Source organism: Varroa destructor, unplaced genomic scaffold (assembly GCF_002443255.2).
Source record: "Varroa destructor unplaced genomic scaffold, Vdes_3.0 BEIS01000001.1, whole genome shotgun sequence".
In the NCBI taxonomy this organism is placed as follows: Eukaryota; Metazoa; Arthropoda; class Arachnida; order Mesostigmata; family Varroidae; genus Varroa; species Varroa destructor.
In genome coordinates this window covers 65,176,267-65,195,661 of record NW_019211454.1, presented here as the reverse complement: position 1 = coordinate 65,195,661, position 19,395 = coordinate 65,176,267, and the positions used below count along the sequence as shown (strand labels likewise).

General features: G+C 44.1%; 1 protein-coding gene across 7 annotated transcripts in view; it reads right to left on the bottom strand.

The window, feature by feature from the left end:
* The window catches only part of LOC111243557 (uncharacterized), a 55,512-nt gene extending 36,821 nt beyond the window's left edge, over positions 1–18,691 (bottom strand). For 5 of the 7 annotated variants that reach the window (XM_086992168.1, XM_086992170.1, XM_086992177.1 and 2 more), the window contains exon 1: positions 16,101–18,691. The gene's annotated coding sequence lies outside the window, so the exon portion shown is untranslated. Of the gene's footprint in view, positions 1–5,634; positions 6,949–16,100 lie in introns of those variants that run through there. The other 2 variants (XM_086992181.1, XM_086992192.1) reach the window with 2 other exon arrangements.
* Positions 18,692–19,395: the final 704 nt, after the last annotated feature.

The window sequence follows — 19,395 nt, the reverse complement described above, 5'->3', positions numbered from 1 at the left end:
CAAATTGACACAGGACGAAGCCGACGGGTAGAGAAGCCGTACGTTGTGGTCAGAAGAACACTTCGGAAGGGAGGTAACAAGATTTGGTTGTTGTCTTCGTCTACAAGCGTAATAGTCATAAGCACTCCAACAGTGGATCGCGAACCTTCAGGCTTTCGATTTAGTCTGACAAGTCAGAAAATCGAGTTCAACTTGAGAATGTGATTGTTTTGAGTGGCTGCAAACGATCACAATAACAACAACAACAGAAGCCTCGTGGTCGTATCATGGGTGCAGTCGCTCGACCAGAAAACTGAACAAGACGCTAGAAGATCCGACTTGCACCTTGTAAAACCGTTGGTAATACGGTCGCCGTCATAGCCACCGTCGCGTCATTCCCACCGGGCTACCTGCTAATGATATGTAACGCCACAACATCGTATAGACAGATAGACGCCTACTGGTCGTATAAAGCTAGGGCTATCTCTACCGGCTTATCGGCCCGTTGACAGTCAATGCTGTTCGTTTGTGTGGCTACTATTGCCTATCTTCATTCCGGAGAGAAAAGCTGACGGCTTAATGACAATGATGATAAGAAGAAATGCCATTTTTTTTTTTTCTTCGTTGTAGCAATACTTAGCACATTTCGTTGAAATGATGCAGTCGCTACTTGTGAATATTTCAAAATGTCTACTCAGAGAACAATAAAATTAAGAAAATAATGTTGCGTCTGCGCCTTTGCTTACGATAGATATATGTTATAATATGCAATTTATTAATAATAAGCAAGCGCTATTTTTACAAATCCATTATTTGAAATCGTTGTAAGCTTGAGAATGCCTAAAAAGCCAGCAAAAGCAATTATGGTCCCTGCTCCCAAAAGTAATTTCTTCTTATTCGGTCATAGCATCAGCATGCATTAAAATATTCTAATTCTGCCTTTTAGTTGTTTAGGAGTACATTCGATACGTGGTCCAATTCGCGTAACACGTATCGTGCAATTAGGTGCTATCAATGGGCGAAACAGAAGGGTGAAAACCAAAATCAGCAATACAAACTCCTCATGTTAGATACTTTTTCATTAATATATTTATTACGATCTCTTTTTACATTAGAGATAACAGCTGATTATTCTCGCACAAATATATATATATATATATATATATATATATATATATATATATAGAATGATGAAGGATTCGGAGCAGACACGTTATGAGGATAAGGGGAAATAAAACCCTTCGTTATGTTGATAGAAGGAGAAGGGTAATGGAAAAATGAGGAAACGCCGAAGGAGATAAAAAGGAGCGGTCTCAACTATGGCTATAGGAAATCGGATCTAACGTCAGTACGCGGCCCCGACCAAGCTTAACTTTCCAATCATCATATTCTCTAACGGTTCGTCTACCAAACGTCACGTTGTCTGCCGCTGGTGCCGTAGTAGTCATCGTATTCTTCTCACTCATAGTCGAAAACCCCCTTAAGAAGCGCCAATACCGGCACCACCACTGAAAAAGTTGGTTGAACTGCATTCGAAAGCTGGATGCCTTCTTGCTTCATTCGGTCGCGCGTGTTTGCTGCAGCATCAACTTGCTCCTCCTGCTTTTGCTTTTCCGTCGGCTGGTGCTGCAGTTGCAATTGCCATCGGTGGCAGTTAAGACAACCACGATTGAAACCTGCACAGCCTTACCCAGTAAGAAATCTGACGGATGTTGTTGTCGTAGTAGCAGCCGTGGGGCCTTTCTACAGTCATCGGGGACTGGTTTACGAAGAATCTGGTTTGAGGACTTCAGCTAAAGAACCGCGTCTGTCCCATGCCCAATGCACTCAAGCTGTTAATGCTGCCATTGCTTTAGCGAGCGCCGACGAAAAAATCAGATTGCGGCACAAACGACATGGATGGAGCGATTACAACAATGTCACTAGTAGCACCAGCGTCATCAGCATTACCGGCAGCGGAGCGCACAAAGCTACAAAACGCCAAAAGAAATGGAGAAGGAAAACGAGAGAGATGCGCGTGCGCAGAGAGCATCAGCTATCACTGCTGCTACCTTGCAAGCCCAGCTCCGGAATCAATTCGATGCCTGTAGCGCCACTCTGAACACCCCCAAATGCAGCGACTATCAGAACAGCCAGTCCCCACCAACGCCACTACGACAACCATTTGAAGCAGACGACGGTCACATACTCCCTGTAACAGCACCACAGCACCACTTACCAGTTGCTACCAATGGTAGTTGTAACATATTAGCGCTCGTTTGTACTGTATGAGTAGTAGAAGTTGCTGTGACACTGCTGCTGTTGTGTGTTTGATGTAATTATAAACGCCATTAAATAATAGTCAGCTTTTTACTGCAGTAAAATGATAACGGGTGCTTGCAACCCCGCAAAATAATCACAGCAATAGGTGAACGTATTTGTCGTATGGGTACTTATTTTGTAGAAACCACGTAGATATGTAGAAACGAGCTAACATGGCTAAGACTCGTCCGTGTTTTGTCCTATGGCTCAGAGTAGAATCTGCAGAAGGTAGCAGAAGCAAGAACGACAATTGCCATAACAGGCACATGCTTTGACGAGGCAGCTGTGTCAACTGTTATTGGTCGTAAAAACGTCTTTTTATGCAGACATAGAACATTTTTGTATGTCTTGAAAATTTTCGAAAGCAAATTGCTCCCTAAACAAAAAAGCATTTGGTTAAACTAAACGTTTGATGCTGAAAAAATAAGATAATCCTGAGATGAAAGAAAAATTGTGATTTGCTTATAGACTAGGTAGAGCCATACCTATTGGACGTGTTCTACTATGGACATTGGATACGCGGTCCTAAACAGACAACTAATTCAAGCAAACAGGCAACTAATTCAATAACACTTGCCCCATATATCATTTACAGTTTTAAGACAATAATAATATAATCCCGTAATCATTTTGTTAAGGAGATTACTGGCAGCGGTTTATAAGATCGCGTACATTAGTTAATGTGCCAGCCGGGTGCAACTCTTGGGATTTTGTGTAGCACACGACAAGGATTCGTTTCTTGTACAAATAAGCTTTCCACCAGCGTCAAAAATCTGAGACGGACCTTATTATCGAGCAGACGCTACTGGCCATAATGCACCATCAATAATAATAGATTAGATTAGACATGGCCCATGCTATACTATGCATTCGAGCTGACGGAGAGAAGCACTACAGCCACACGTATTTCTAGTAATGGCATTGTCCATCTGTTCTATACTATTTCTGAAAAGTGCAGCCCTAGCAGCCACACATAGTCACTTCCATTTCGTTAATCACAATCATATCTGACTAGACAAATTGTGAATATTTTTAACGACATACAAACTAGACGCATGCCCTCTAGCTTATATGCTTCCCTCTACTAGTCGACACACAAATTCGAATATCAAAGATGGCGCTAAAGGCTGTCCAGCGTCATGGTACGAACGTAATCAGACGGAGAACTCAATAGAATATTTTCACACCGTATCACACTATTGATATGTATCGTGTCGACCGAAACTTTAAAAAAGAAATATAGGAACGTGATTATGGCTCAACTAAACAATAACAGTACCTGTTGTTGCTAGCGTCGTTCGACAACTTACATCTATCCGGGCATAGATATATGGCGCATGTAATGACTAACACACACACACACACACACACACACGCCATATGGTCATACGTACACTATACTTTAATGCCACAGATATTGTCAATGAGACGAGGCGTTGTCGACACATCGAGTTGGAAAATGGCAACCGATCACCCGTTGAGCTACAGAATGGCTTGCTGGTTCCTTGTTACGAAGGATCGGCGTGTGAATATCATTAGAAATAGAACGGAATCATTGTACAGGTTGGTAGTTGCTTTTATCTCGTGTATGTCGAACGTATCTGTCAAGTTACGTCTGTCGTCCAATAAACAAGTTACCAATGTAACACTTCAAATAAACCGAACAACAACGATGATAATTGATTAGCTCGAATGGAAGCAAGACATCCCTTGGTGAATTTGGCACTCTGGCTTCTTGCCAGCTCGTTAGCGATACAATGGCACGATGCCGCCGTCATTTCCAGCTCCTATGCTATGTTTTCTAAGATAGCGGTATATAACACATAAGCTTGTGCTCCATGAGAATTAGTCAGTCAGAGTAAGCCAACGTGGACAAGTGCAAAAGCCGGCAATCGTCGAACGAATTTATTCGTGCCAGAGCTAACGTCGTATTCAAGATCGAAACGAGACGGGGCACTGATATAGTCTGACTTGACAAAGCCTGACGCCGATCAAAAACCCCAACCTTGACAACACCACCACTAGCATCAGCATGACCTTTATGCCTCTCTCATGTCATGTACTCCCGTTTGACGAGCGGCAGCAACAGCAGCTGTCTCCAAATGTACACATCGCTTCAATGTGCTGTTATTACCGCTATTCGGAGAGATGGCGAACTGACGAAAGCCCACAAACGCTTCCACTATCCCATTAGTTTATGGAGATTTATTTTATACCTATATACGTGTTGTTGAAGTAAATGGTGTCACCGAGAGTGGCAGTGCTAGCATCGTCGATATGTGTCCAGCTGCATTGCAGCCTAATGGTTTTGGAGGAAGCAGATCGTGCAACTGCGAAATCGTCCAACGGAACAGCTTCTAACGCAACGTTTAACGTATTGTAACATCACAAAAAGAAAATAGTCATCCGAAGCCGCTCGACGTTCAGCGTATAAACTGGAAGACTTCGTCATAACGAGGTACAAAAAACGCTGACTAAAATATCAGTTCAGTTTTCATATGTGGGCCCTCTGCGTGTGACAGTACAGGCCGACATTCTCTTTGTTTGCGGACTTCATTCTTGTGGAGTTCGCTGGCTTTAAGAAGTCTTTTCTTGCGGCGGCATTTTTCAGTATCGTCGCCTAACATCTCCGAATAATCGTTGCACTGCCGTCTGAGAAAATGTTATCGAGCTTGACTGCGTTTGCGATAGTAACATAAGCTTATTTCTATAAACAGTCACTCCTACAGGCATATTTAGATTTAGTAAGACACGAGCGCGCTCTTCACAGGTTATAAAGCATCTATGTTAGCTGCAAGCGCAGTTTGTCACTCTGAAAATTCCCATTAATTCTTACTTCTGTTTTGATTAGATTTCAGTCTAGGCCTTTGAGTCACCCTACACAAGTAGACTCGTCCTAACTTACTTAAAATCCCTACTGTGAAAAGCAGCAACTGTTAGTAACATGAATTCTTCTGACAACAATATAAACGGCGTTTTTAGATCAAATTTAATTTGTCAGCACTGAAATGTCTAGAAGAGTTCTCTTTTCGCCAACCTATACAAGGCGGTTATGCTTTCACCTATCGACAGTTATACTCTCGTAGAAAACGTTCTACAAGCCTCCATCTAGACATATTGCTACGCTTTGATTATCAAAGATAGGCTACTCTGAATGCATTGACTATGGATAAATGAAGTAGAAACAAAAATACAACGACCAAATAATAATGATACTTAATGGTTATAGAACGGTGTTCTCCACGGCAAAGGGATAGCTTTAGGCCCTCGTCGTTGACGGAGAAAATCTTATTAGCTAGATTATATTAGATTTCCAACAACAACGACGGGTTGCGTACCGACACACAAGAGTACCTATGACGCTGTCATCACCATCACCAGCTGCAATTTGACGTCATTTTTCCGGTGTGCGTCCAAGCTAAGCTACTACTAGGCGGCACCAGCAGTAACACAGCGGACGACGCGCAGATGGGCAGACAAAAAGTCTGTAGTATGTATTCGGGCCGTCAGCCAACTGAACCAGCACGAGATGGAGGAGTATCGTGTACAGCAGTTACAATTGAACATGTAGAACATAGAAATACCGTAACGGACTCTCGTTGATACACACATGGACCAAATTAACACCGATGCCGATAACAAACTGCTTGTTAGACTTGTTCATGGCTAGCGTGTACCTGCAGGATGGAGTAACAACGATAATTATAGTACTTGTAGTAGACACAAGGGAACAGTCCCTTCCGGTGACGCAGTTGTACACGGCGCTCCGTGTACACATACAGAAGCACAAACGCAGATGTGTGCATGTATATCTCGATATATTGAGCTGTCGAGAAAATATTGACCGACTTTAAGATAAGACTGAAGTGCATACTTGTTTGTATTTGAAAATGATATTACTAAATTAAATATGCGCCATCTTGATCGGTCATCTTCTGCCATTTTTCTGGTAACATCACAATCCCATTAGCGTAGAACCTCTGTCGCTTCTGGTGATTTTTGCATCCCTTCACTGAAACCAAATCAACACCACTACGATAATTCCGCAGAAACCGACAGAGATAATACGTTGTGTTGCAAGATCCGGGCCATACGGCAGATGTACTAAAATTTCCAACCCAAGTTTTCTCCATTCTTACCACCTAGCCAAACATGTATGGGTTCTGGCATTGTCGCAATGGAAGACGACGCCTTTTCTGTTCACTAGTTTTCCAATGGCTTGTTGTAATCTAGTTAGCTGTAGATAACAGAAGTCCAAATCAACCGTTTTGTCACGCGGCAGCGACTCATAACGCACGAATCCTCACCAGTCCCACTAAACACATAGCATTATCTTTTTCGGCGTCAGTTTGGGCTTTGTCGCAGTTTGTGGAGCACATTTAAAAAAAAAAAATTCTTATCTGCACGTAATCCCCTCTTCATCACCGGCGATCAACCACTTCAGGAACGGTTCGATTTCCTTGCCTTTCTGTAGAGTTCCGCGGATGGAAATGCTATTGAGTAAATTGCTTTTAGTCACGTGTCAGTCATGCTCAGCTTTTTGCAATAAATTCATCAACTTTCTCCGTAATTGGTCGACCGCCGCGAGGAGCATCTTTCACGTCGAAACTTCCAGAACGAGGGCGACAGAACCATCTTTGGGTCGTTTCCTCCGATAACGCACCTTCACTACAAATAGCACAATTTTTTTTTATTGGTGCCTTTACCATAATAAAACTGTAAAATATAGTAAGTTTTTATAGAAGTTTCACCCATCCTCAAGGCGTTATACCTCAAGTTTGAATAAAAGCAAATCTAATATTGCCAAATCATAGTCTTCAAGTGATACGAGCGTCGAGTCAACGCTACCGATACTACCTGAAATATGTAATTTTGAAGTCATCTAGCTAGCGCGGTCATTACTTTTTCAATGACTCAATAGATCTACATGGACATAGGTTTACACCAAGTGTCGTATAACGAGAGACGCCTAGGCGCAGGCGCGCGGTGAGGTAAAAGAAGGAAACATAAAGACAGTATAGCAACAGCATCAGTATGTTGTTAGCACAAGATGATAATGGCTAAATAGGCGAGAGGTGGGTGGGAGCTTCTCTTCCGGCACTGAGCGGTCCCAGTCGCCGTCATTCTTTCTTTTAGCATGCCGCTGCAGTGATTTCGATATGACACAAGACTAAATAGTGGTAATCTAGCGGCTGTTCCGAAAACAACTGTTCTCCTTAGAGATGATATTCCCGACGAAAAATCACGCACGAACGGCGCTGGGTCAACTTGTTACCACAGAAGTACATCTACGCATCATCATTTAATTTAGTGTACGATGTAATAGCGGAATGTGAGTGAATTTAAATTGAAGCAATAATAACTTTATCATGATAATGGTCAATATGAATAAGTTAATTTAAATTAAAAATCACGGACTCGATAGGCGTACTGTCTCACGGTAGGTAATGTTCTGAACTGAATGCGTATTTCAGTGTTAAACTTTCTGGCAGGTTGCCTATTTGAGAAGAGCTTAAGGAAACCTATTTGAAACTTCATTTCATTCATGAAAAACACAAACACACGCGCACATTGGTCTTTTTCAACTCATTTATAACACAAGAGCAATTTGTCATTGCTCGGCACATTTGTTCGAAAACGCTTTCCAGTCGCATCGCCTGTGTACACAATATGATGCCTGTCATCTACATCTTGTCGTCGACGATTATTACATCATGCGAGTTTAGAGCTTACTAGTTCTGCTAAGTACCGTAAACTTACCGCTGACCAGGAGTCACTTTCATTTGGCACCGATGCTTCACTAGATATCAGTCATTTTCGCCATCTAAACATAGAAGTAGGCTCACACGCGGTGGCTAGCAGATCCAGCCAATTGACAGATTATTAATAGTGATGTCATCCAGGATATTTCAGTCACTGCTTACGTGTTGAGCTCTGTTCACTTACCTGGTTGGGGTCAACGAAAACTCAAGCGTCAACAGCAGCAGTAGCCCACATCAGAGCAACGCACGGTTAAAAGTTGGTTATCATTTGAGGGAACCAACGATGGACTTGTTGCTTCAACAACTGATCCATAGTTAACCCAGAGTTGTATGCCGGAAAGCCCATTAGCGATAAACACCTGTACATGCCAGCGCATTGTGATAATTCACGATTTTATCTAATAACATTTCAATTTAGCCTACAGGGGCATGGGCAATCTAGCGGGGTAGATGAGCTATTGTGGTTGTCCAGCTAATGTTTGATTACTGAAAGGGGTTTCAGTAAAACACGTAATGATACTGATGCTTAGCCCTACAGCTCGTGCGCCAATTCGCTACTTCGTACTACTTAGGGCAGCTGATGATAAAATCGCTTTTTTTTTTGAACCAGCGTTTTTTGTCCCGCAATGAATCAAACAACGTATCCACTTTCAGGTAGAAGAGGCACTATGTGATGTCGGAAAAAAATTCTTAAATAACTAGAAGTGTACGCATTCAACTGGCTGATGTCCTGTTGTCATATTGCAAATATCTGTCAGGTTAGCGTAAGTGAACAAAAAACGGCTGGATATTATTATTATCGGTAAATTTAGATGGTTTGATTAGACTTTTGTAAACCTGCGAGTCATTATTCCATGATAAACCTTATCTCAGTAGTACACATTGTTTTCTTTATTCAATGCCAGTGCGCGGCAGAGGTAATCATGCAAAAATTTAATACGATATAACGTAGAATGAAGGCGCGGCGCTGGAGCTCTAGTAATCAGTCGTCCCCGAGCAGCGAGAGGAAGAACAGGTCGAGGTTAGGCCGCTGGTGCCGCTCTTGGCGTTGGCGCCACTGCCGGTGCGCAGATAGTGAGAGCGGGCACTCGGTGTTATTGGTCCAGGGGAAGCTCTCAGAGATGGGGGAAGGGGTTAGGGAGGGACCTTACGCTATGGAAACACGATGGGTAACTGGAGCGGGTAGAGGACGATCGGCCAGTTCTGTTGCTGCAGCTGCTACCGCAATGGTTGAAGTTGTAATAGTTGTAGTTGTAGAAATGGTGGTCGGAGTAGCTGGCAAACTGGCTTGGCCGTTTGGCTGGGACTGGCAAGCGGGTGGGCGGTCTGTCGCAATGAGCTCTGGGGGTGAAATGGGAGGAGAAGATTATTCACCTCACGGAGACTTCACCCGGCACCAGCATCGCCACTGTGAGCTGTGGTAGCTTCGACAACAGCGAACGCAGAAACGGGTGAGGTATATACAGTCTATAGCACAGGACTAGCCTGCTTGTCATGAACAACGAGCTTTCAGCCTGAACTTAGGCTCTAACCGACAGCTTGGCCGGTATTCTGCAGGGCAATAAGGTCTGCTGTTTGTAGCAGCGCAAAAGCAGACACAGAGCGCCAAGCTGCAACCTACAACCTTCCTACAACAGAAACAACGACAATGAGGATGACGACGACAAGACCAGGCCGACCGGGCGCGGGCAGTCAACAGTGCAAAAGCTATTCAAAAGGAAGGACCAGAAGCGGAGGACTATATCATAGGGCGCGCAGTCTCGTTGAGAGTAACTCAAAAGACAGCCTAAACGATGTCATGGCGGTGTCAACTGTGGCAGCAAAACAGTAACAATAACTCGAGAGGGTATACACATATACGGATAGCTAGAACACGAAGGTGTTGCATGAGCGTACGCACTCGATGGCGTCCGTATCACTGCCATAATTATTATGATCGCCATTTTTAGGGTTACTGCGTTTGAAATGTTTTTTCCGTCTGTCATTGAAGTCTGTTTGTAAGTGAGATTTTGATTGTCCCTATGTCTAATAGTGAACAATTATTTGCGCCACTTCATTGATAATCATCCTACAATACAGGCTCAAGATACTTACGGAGCTTGCTTACTGGGCGACAATTCCAAATTTAGCGAGTCCGTCAGTACGTAGATTGGCAGTGACTAACTCTAGATAAAGACTTAATCCGATTTTGATTGAGCTATATTTTTTCAAGTTTCATCCCCTTTAGGTTATACGATGCTAGTTACATGACCGTTGTCATATATATATATATATATATATATATAACTATTGATTATCATCAATCAAATAATAGCTGAAAGAAGCGATGAAAGTAGGGGCAGCACACGCAATTAACAAAACAGAGAGAACGCATCATAGCGTTGGATAATACGGAACATTCGTAAAAAAAGACTGACTCGTCAATATTTGCCCTTTTAACAAAACACAGTTATGATATAATAAATATATAATTATTAAAATTAAATATATAAGCAATAATGATGATCAGTAAAAAAAGACTATGAAATATTTTGAATTCGACGTTCAGAACTGTGCTAACATTGCGTCTGAAAGCTGACATTCGCAACGAAATTACTCCATAAAGAGCTGTCTTATTTCAACATTTTCAATTCTACGGGAGAAGGTAATGCTGCAGCCCAATGTAATTTTTAATACCCTATTTGATACTCTACTCGAATTCTGGCCGCTTATTATTAGTGTGCCGTAGTCATTTTCTATGTTCCTGATGGAACTTTTAATTAACTATATAAGCATAGGTGTATGGAAACGCGGCAAAATGTCAAATCCTGCATAATGTAATTTAGAGCTCAACGAATAACAGGAAGGATTAGCCAGCACATGGACAAAAGCACAAGTTAATGTTGAGACTTAGGTGATAAACATTGGCAGGGTTACGTCAATTCGCGCGCGACTACTGATACCGACGTTCCCCACTGTTGAAGCCATTTCTGCTCTCACGAATCGCCACTGGCAGCGTCACGTTTAATAATGAAAATAAATATAGAGGTAGCCTTTAGCTATCTCTACCACAGGGCAAGCATCACACAACTTAGACGGCCGGATCAATGACGAAAAACTCCTCGGCACAAGGAAAGCCCTAGTTGTATTAGCAGTAAAAAAAAAAATATATATATATATTTATTAGTAAAAGTGGTCGCAGTGTAGGAGGCGGTAACAATTACGCTGTTGTCGGCGGCGAACGCTGCCACAGGTGTGCAGAAAATCCTAGGCCAACAGAATAGGGCATAAGTAGGTAAAGAAACTGCTCCATATCTACAATTAGCGTCAGCTGTAGCAGCAGGTATGGTTTACTTCTGTTGCAATAATATTGATGTAACTGTAATTGTTTAAATGTACCACATTGTTATCCGGATGTATGTAAGGGTGTGCATACTATCTGACAAATGTATGATGTTATATGTTACATATCCAGACCGAGCCGGGAAATGCTTTACGCAGCGGTACAGGCGCGCGGGAGAACGCCGTTGACAACAAATGACACGTGATGACCTCTGCTTTATCAGTGCCAACAAAGGACGCCAGAGTGGGTACTTTTCAGTATATTGTAACTCTTTATTGAGTCACTGAAGAGCATAGACCGCAATCGTTCGGGCTGAAACAAAATGAACGTACCATACGCACGCAAGAGCGCATGAAACTTGTACGCATAGCGCCCATTTACGCGTTTATAGTGATGGTCCTTTTGCAGTAGATGCTACTGCAGTTTTCCTAAGCGACGCGATCAGTGTCAACAACAGCTGCAATCATATAATTTTTGCTACTGCCAGCAGTATTTGCAGGCCCAATTCATTCGTAGATTTTTATCGGTCCCAAGCTATTGACCCGATGCAAACTTGGGTAAGAAAAGTGCAACGGACATCGTAACAAAGAATAAAGACAGCAGCAACAACAACAACAAGTTCTTCAAGCACATTTCGTCTATGAACTATAAACGGCAAAAATGGAACGACGAGACAAAAAAGCAAAGACTTCGGAAAGAGGCAACTTGAAGCAAATGATTTGCAGAAGATGCGGCGGCGAACCCTAGCAGCAGCAGCAGCAGCAGCAGCAGCAGCAGCTGGCAGTTTGTAGCTGCTGTTATTGCCGCTAGCAGCACAACGCGGTTCCACTCACAGAGTAGCGCCAGCAGCCGCGGACTGTCGCAGCGTCACTGTCAGAGAGAGAGAGCGAAGGAGGGGGAGGAGGAAGAGCAGTCGCGGCATGAACGGCCGTTTATAGTAGTGTTGCCTACCGCTGCCGTGGTAACGGCACTACCGCCTCACTGACAGTCCAGTCGACCGACCGCTTGTCAGTTCCCCGTCCATTTCTTCATTCGTTAGTCCGTCTAACTGACCCACTTTCAACAACAAAAGTCGCAAGTCCTGCAGCAGCTGCTACTCGACGCCACAGTAAAGCACATCATAAACCGCAGCAATGCTATTGCCACTGACATTATTGTACATATACTATATTTGTATACCGCATGTATTCTCGCGGGTCATATCTGTCCAAGCGTCCGGTAATGCGGTTCGTTTTCAATCCAAACACGTAAATTTGACGTTGACGGAAGACCGACCTAATATACGTATTGGATACCAGATAAAACCAGTCTCGATGAGACCACTGCTATCATGCATTATTACTCAATGCCCTCCTGTTGTCACCTAATAATTATCTACTCCTCCTTCACTTGCCGCTGTTTAGCCCGTTTTCTAGCTCAAAGATGAGCCTCATTCTTAACAGAGCACACGGCGTAATGTAATCTGTGCAGAGCAATGTATATTCATTTTTATCAAATACTGGTGATAAGTGATCGGCTCCATATAAAAGGGGTTTTTTTGTTGACGATACACAGCATGTATCTTTTGATTTCGAATTTTCTGGAGCTTGGTTGGACGTGCTAAAGTATTATGGTTTCCTAGACACACAGATAGTGCAGTTAAGCAAAGAAAATTTTTTCAAAGAAATAGGTAGACATATAGGGAAAATGTGCTGCCGAAATATTGCCAAGCGTATGTGTATGAGTCACACAAGATGAATAAACAGGCAGGCAGGCCGATTGAAATGCTTGGTTTTCCTGGATCTTCCTCGGAGAACACGCAGGCAAGACCACGATCGAGGCCGACTCCGACGACTCGCCTTGAATGGGAGGAACAAAATGTGGAATGGATAAGTCTCCGTGATTGGTCCATGTAGAGTGGGCAAAAGCAAAAGGAGAGAGTGCCGTTACAGCCTGGGATACGGTTGCCGAGCCACGAATCTCTAGACTGAGCATGACACAGGAAAATCCTGCATGGCTAACACTATCAGACTACACGCACAGTAAATCTAGTTTGATCAATATACATTGGCGTGTGCTGCAATCAATTAAAACAATCCAAACACACAGGACAAATGCTTAATAGACGAACAAAAAGTAGTTTCCTAGGTAGAAGTGGTTTCACTATAACCATAGTACGATAAACCGGTAAACAGTGATTATTTTATAAGTTAGGCTCTCTCACACAGACTTCCTCTCGCCCTTACTTTAACCAACCCCTGCATAGTTAATTCTGTTTGTTTAATTAGTCTAGATCTAGTGCTCACTTATACTTGATGTTTACTTATGGTTCATACTGCGTCGCACAAAAGTATGAAAGCGCTGGGGTCGAAGGCTAAATCCTGATACAAAGGTACAGCGACACCCGAACGACGCATATAGGTATAAGCGTTTCTCTTCGACACGCGCTTAGAATGATCTGGCCCATGACGAATGCTGCGCAAATACTCATCACCCAAAACTTTCCTCAAATCTCCGTTTACTCTAAGCGATACAATCATAAAATTCCCATCCAAAGCCCCAAAAGTACATATAGCAGCAAAGTCGCATACAGACATGGTACACAACATATACATGATAGACAACAATTTTTACTCTTTTCGTTCAACTTTTTTCGTGGTATATATATACACAGGAAAGGTCTACGGAAAGGCATTTATCATTTGCAACGCCGCCCGTCCCTTGCCCAACGACCCGTAGCTACCACGTGATGAAGATGCGCACGAAAGAGAAGTAACGCGTTTAACTATCCATAAAGTTTTTCCGGTTTTCAATAAGTGTAAAGCTCTGATGATTTAGCAACCAGATGTAACAATCCTGCTAATCATCAACAGTTATCCGGTTGACATCCATTGGCAATAACCTCACTTGCATATAGAAGATAGGCAGAACTAATTATCCTGCTTTGAGCATCATCCAATGCACGAGCCGTTCATAGAAGCACGCTTCCAACCCAGTAACGTATTTTAGCTATACGATAACCGAATTCCTTGCCACTTCAATACAATAGACCCAAGTACTCTCTGTAATCATCAATCGAACGGTGACCGCCATACATTTTATTCCACACAAATTTTCGCTCATGATTATCGCATACATTAAATGTGTTGGGTTCACCTAGATGGTCGCAATAACGAATTTTACAGCGGGGTACATCTGAGAGTAGTTAGTTGTAAAGAATCACAGGAATATGTCGCACAGTGAAATCTATATCTATCTAGATAGTTCGACCAACGAGTGTTTTTTTTCTGTTCACCTGTTCGATGATCGTGCTCATAAGCCTCCTTCAACTACTTCCCTTAGTCTCCGTCTGGTTGTTCTTACCTGGCGACCTGCAGGTGGATTTGGATTAATTTTCTGATATCGAGCATCAACACGTCCACTTCAGTTTCTGTCAACTAAGCTCTTTCCGTTTTGTTAGCCTATAGATTATATAAGGATACTAAATAAAACTATAATATGTCTTTATGTGGGCAAATCTAGAAGATATAAAAATCGTCATTGTTTGTATTACCGCTACCCATTGCAGTTGCGCTAGCCGCATCTGCAACCATAGAAACAACCCCTTTTTAATCATTGCCGTGGGGTTGGGACAATCGAAACACCACCGGCAGCAGCTAGAAAACTAACAGTGGTCGCATATATATATGCACATATATAGATATAAACTACTGGTAGGTATGTCCTCGTTAATCCCCTCTCAGTTTGTTGGCCAGTCAGTCAATTTCCAGAATTAGGTTGCAACGCTAGCTGCAGGAGCGCAATGGCCGGGGAAGAGGATGGCGGCGGCGGCGGCGGCGGTGGCGGCGATGAAACAGCAACGCTACGCAACAAAGAAATGAAGCGCAAAGCAAAATGCCGTTCGTTCATTCGTTTGTCAGGTTCTATCTGCACGAGCGGCAGCAATACTCCGTCAGCCAAATCGCCACTGCAGCGGGAGCCCAATAACGCCATTGTGTTACTGCTGCTGCCGTTACCTGCTGGTTGCCGTTTTCGAAGACCGAGTGAGCGACCGATGGACGGGCGGCCGGCCGGCCGGCCGGCCGGACGGAGCGAACGGCGGCGCCGCTGGTACTTCGGCGTTCGTCTGGTCTAGACAAGCTGGTCGTCTATCTAGTCTCCTATGCTTCTATCAAAGTATCAGCAGCACTATCGCCGAACAACGCGAAGTCACACGCAGTCGCTGCTTTATTATAACCCCATATTAATAAGAATATTTGTCGTCACTGCCATAAGAGTACTAGCGAAGATTATCAAAATAATGCTTTAAAGAGGCAAAACCTAATGCTAATATTCAGGATCAGATGTAACATCACGACTGATCTGGCGACTGGAAGCTGCGCTACCACCATATTTGGCTGCTAAACACAGGCAGAGCGTCTTACTGAATGTGGGTTAAGAAGAAACCCTAACTAGAATACTGGGAGCAATAGGAGGTTATCTTGTCAACTGGAAGGGCCAGCTAGAAAAGGGTGTGCTCTTTCAGTGAAACCAAAGAAAATTTGTCATTTTTCCTTCTAACAAATGATGAACACAGCAACGGAAGCTTGACTAAAATGAATATAAGTATATCAGCAATTGATAATCCGTCCGGTGAAGCAAACGACGCATCCACAGCCCATCGTGGCCGAACAATTAGACGACAATAGCATCGACAACTGAATAGGAATCATCAGAAAATGAAAGGTACACAGTTTGTGAACCTGAACAAAGCTTACCTTAATTTCGAAAACTGTGTGAACAGCAGCGGCAAAACTGAACAGAAAGATAATCCGTAAATAAGGAACGCTTCTACAGTCGTGATAACAATCCGCACGCTATTGACGCACTCGATGTCTGCCGTTACACAACAAACGGTAACAATTGCACCGGTCACACAGAATAGGGTAGCACCTACGGCCGATTTATGGCGCGCTGAGTAACGGACGGTTAAACTCGATTCGAGTGAGCGTAGCGACACGTCGCTACACAGGTGCTTGCAGGATTACCGGTACGAACTATGATAATAGTAATAGCAATAATAATGCAATCTCGTTAGAGATTATAGCGTAATTAGAAGTGGATAATTTGCTCCAGCCACAAAAGCCGACGCGACCATTCACTCTCCCCGTTTTCCTCTCTCCGTTTTGTCTTGATTCGTTCACAGATTGATTTGATGCGGCATCCCGCTGCCGTCGCCGTCGTCGAACTTGCGGTTTGCAGTTGTGATGCTGCTGCTGCTGCTGCTACTGCGGCGGCGGCGGCGGCGGCGGCGGCGGCGTTGTTGTCGCTAACTACTATTATTTGTTAATGTCGCTGTTGACGGTTTGAACGGTATCCGTTAACGGTAATTCCTTGCTTTTTTCACTCTACTGCCGGTCAACTTGTGCTCGTTAATTCAACTGTTGATCTGATCAACAAATGCTTAGCTTGCTAATTTGCCTTATATGGTTGTTTTTAATTGTTGCCAGCTGTCGTTGCTTTTGCTGTTATTGCTCTCTCCGGCAGGAGTGATTGCTGCCGTTTCTTCAGTCGATCAAATTCGACAGTTCCCTTTGTTGAATAACGGGAGGTGAGCGAGCTCCGTTTGGAGCTTCATTCATTAGACTCCCAGAGACAAGCCACTCACACAAGACACATATACATATATATGTGTATATACATATACAGGCGTATATATAGGGGAGACACACACCCGCGCTCACGCCACAGCGCGCACAACGTGTAACGCACGTTCTCGCCCTTCCTCGTTGGCTACCACCAAACTATTAACAAACAAACAAACAACAAACAGCAAATAACACAATTGGCTGGGGTTCAGGCAGACGAATGGGTGGTGATGATGACCGGACGGACAAACGAACGCACGGACAGCAGATGACTCCGCTTCGTCTCGAGCGGCGACGGCGGCGGCTGCAACGAGATCTTCTCCTTTCCCAGCCGACCCCGGCGATGATCCGCTTTTAGACCGCGGCACCAACAAGCAGCGCTATCTACTACCGGCAGCAGCAGCAGCACCGGGCAATATGTGGCCTAGCAGCAGTCTCTTCCTCTTATGAACTCTGTCGTCGTGCCTTTCTTTGTATTTCGATTTCTCATACAACAACACTCGATGCTTCCTTCTTTACTGCTACGGCCGCCGTCGCTGCTGCTAGTCCCCGCCACAGCTTATAAACACACAGCGCAGTTCGCCGTTGAATACAACAGTCGCCAACCACCACAGACCTGGAGGACCGGCCCTTTTACGCACGCACGCACGCACGCACGCACTCACTCACGCACGCACGTACACGCTCACAAGAAAGAGAGAGTGAGAGCGAGAGAGAGAGAGAGCGACAGTGCCAAACACACGCTCGTTCACTATAGGGACTGATTACCACGGCCGCAACCGTTACTGATAACAGCAGTAATTCCTCTTACACCAGCACCAGAATTGCCTCATCGTAGTTCTCGTCTTTTGATAAACATTCGTTAATTGATTCGGAGCGAACGAGAGTACGCGTCTGGCCGACCGTTCACTTTGGCAACGCGATTACTATTCGAAGCCGTTTATTGCGGTACACCACCGATGAATGACGAAATCGACGATCAAGCCAGATCAGTTGAGATCAAATCATCATGCACAAATAGACTCAGTGTTGCGTCCAAACTTTAAATTATTCCGCTGATTCGTATCGCTCCTTATCCACTTGTCTTCTGCACTACATTTCGCACAGAAAAACAGACATCCAACAGTCAGCTAGTGATCATTCAGAAACAATATGTCTATAGGCATTTAATGACATTATTGCTGATTGCTGCTGTCGTTGGGGTCGGCGCTCCACTTTGCCCTTCCTCCGGAATAATTTTGCTGTTGCCCCTCACAATCCTTCCACACACAGACACACACACATATATGTGTATATATATATATATATATATATATATATATATATATATATATATATGTATATATATATATATGGGTATATACACGTATAAACATATATATGAAGCTTCGTAGCTGTCACTTTTTTACCGTCTGGTTTGTCAGATCGGGGCAGAAAATGAAAAGATTATACACACTGGCGGCGATCGCTTTTCGGCAGACGCACTGGCGGAGGCACGCGACGCCCCCACAACTTCAGCCTCTGTTACTTGAACCCACTCTGGTTTCATAGGCATACCCCCAAATATCCATCGTCGCTGAATACATTCGAACGCACTGTTGCTTTTGCCACTTCACCTCCGTAGCTTGCACGCCCTTTCCCTCTCCCTCACTTTCTATCCGTACTTTGCCCCTCGAATCCCCTATTCAACTTCTCCTGAATCTTACTTGTGAGTGGGATGTATATGAATGTCCAACACTTGTTGTTGTCGTCGTCGTGTTTCGCCGACAGACGAAATGGCAATGTCAATATTATTAGATGTCGTCGCTGTAGTTGTTGCAGCCTTCACAGGAATATCGGTCTACGATACGCCACCCTGTGCCTAGGTGACGTACGACGGATTAGTGATCGACGTAAGTTCTGTTGCCCTTGCCTTCTTTTCCGGTTCGAAGAGTAACTCGCTGGGCTGGTAATATCCACTTGATCCATCCACGTTTTTCTTTAGTTAACACGACAGCGACTGCAGCGAGTTGTGCTTATGAGCGACATTACGGTTCTGTTCACGATCGCGGTAGCAGCGCAGCAGCAGCAGTTGTAGTGGTAATTGTGCGTCTGTAGAGTTATCAGTATCCGCAGTAGCAGAGTTCTCTGTTTTTGTCGTCGACGGTCCGGGAGCGAGCGCACTCACCCGCGACAGCCTCTGCCAGCAGCACCGTCCCCAAACGGACCGACAGACAACAGCACAGCGGCACAGCCACTCACTGCGGTGAGTTAACGACGACTGGCGCAACTTCTTTCGTTGCTCCGCGTTCTCCGTACTACCACTGCCGCCACCGCTACGACTAACACTAGTACAACTACTGCTGCTGCTGCTGCTGCTGCTGCTATGGGCCGGCAGGCAGGCGGGCGGGCGTTCGTTCGTTCGTTCGTTCGTTCGTTCGTTCGT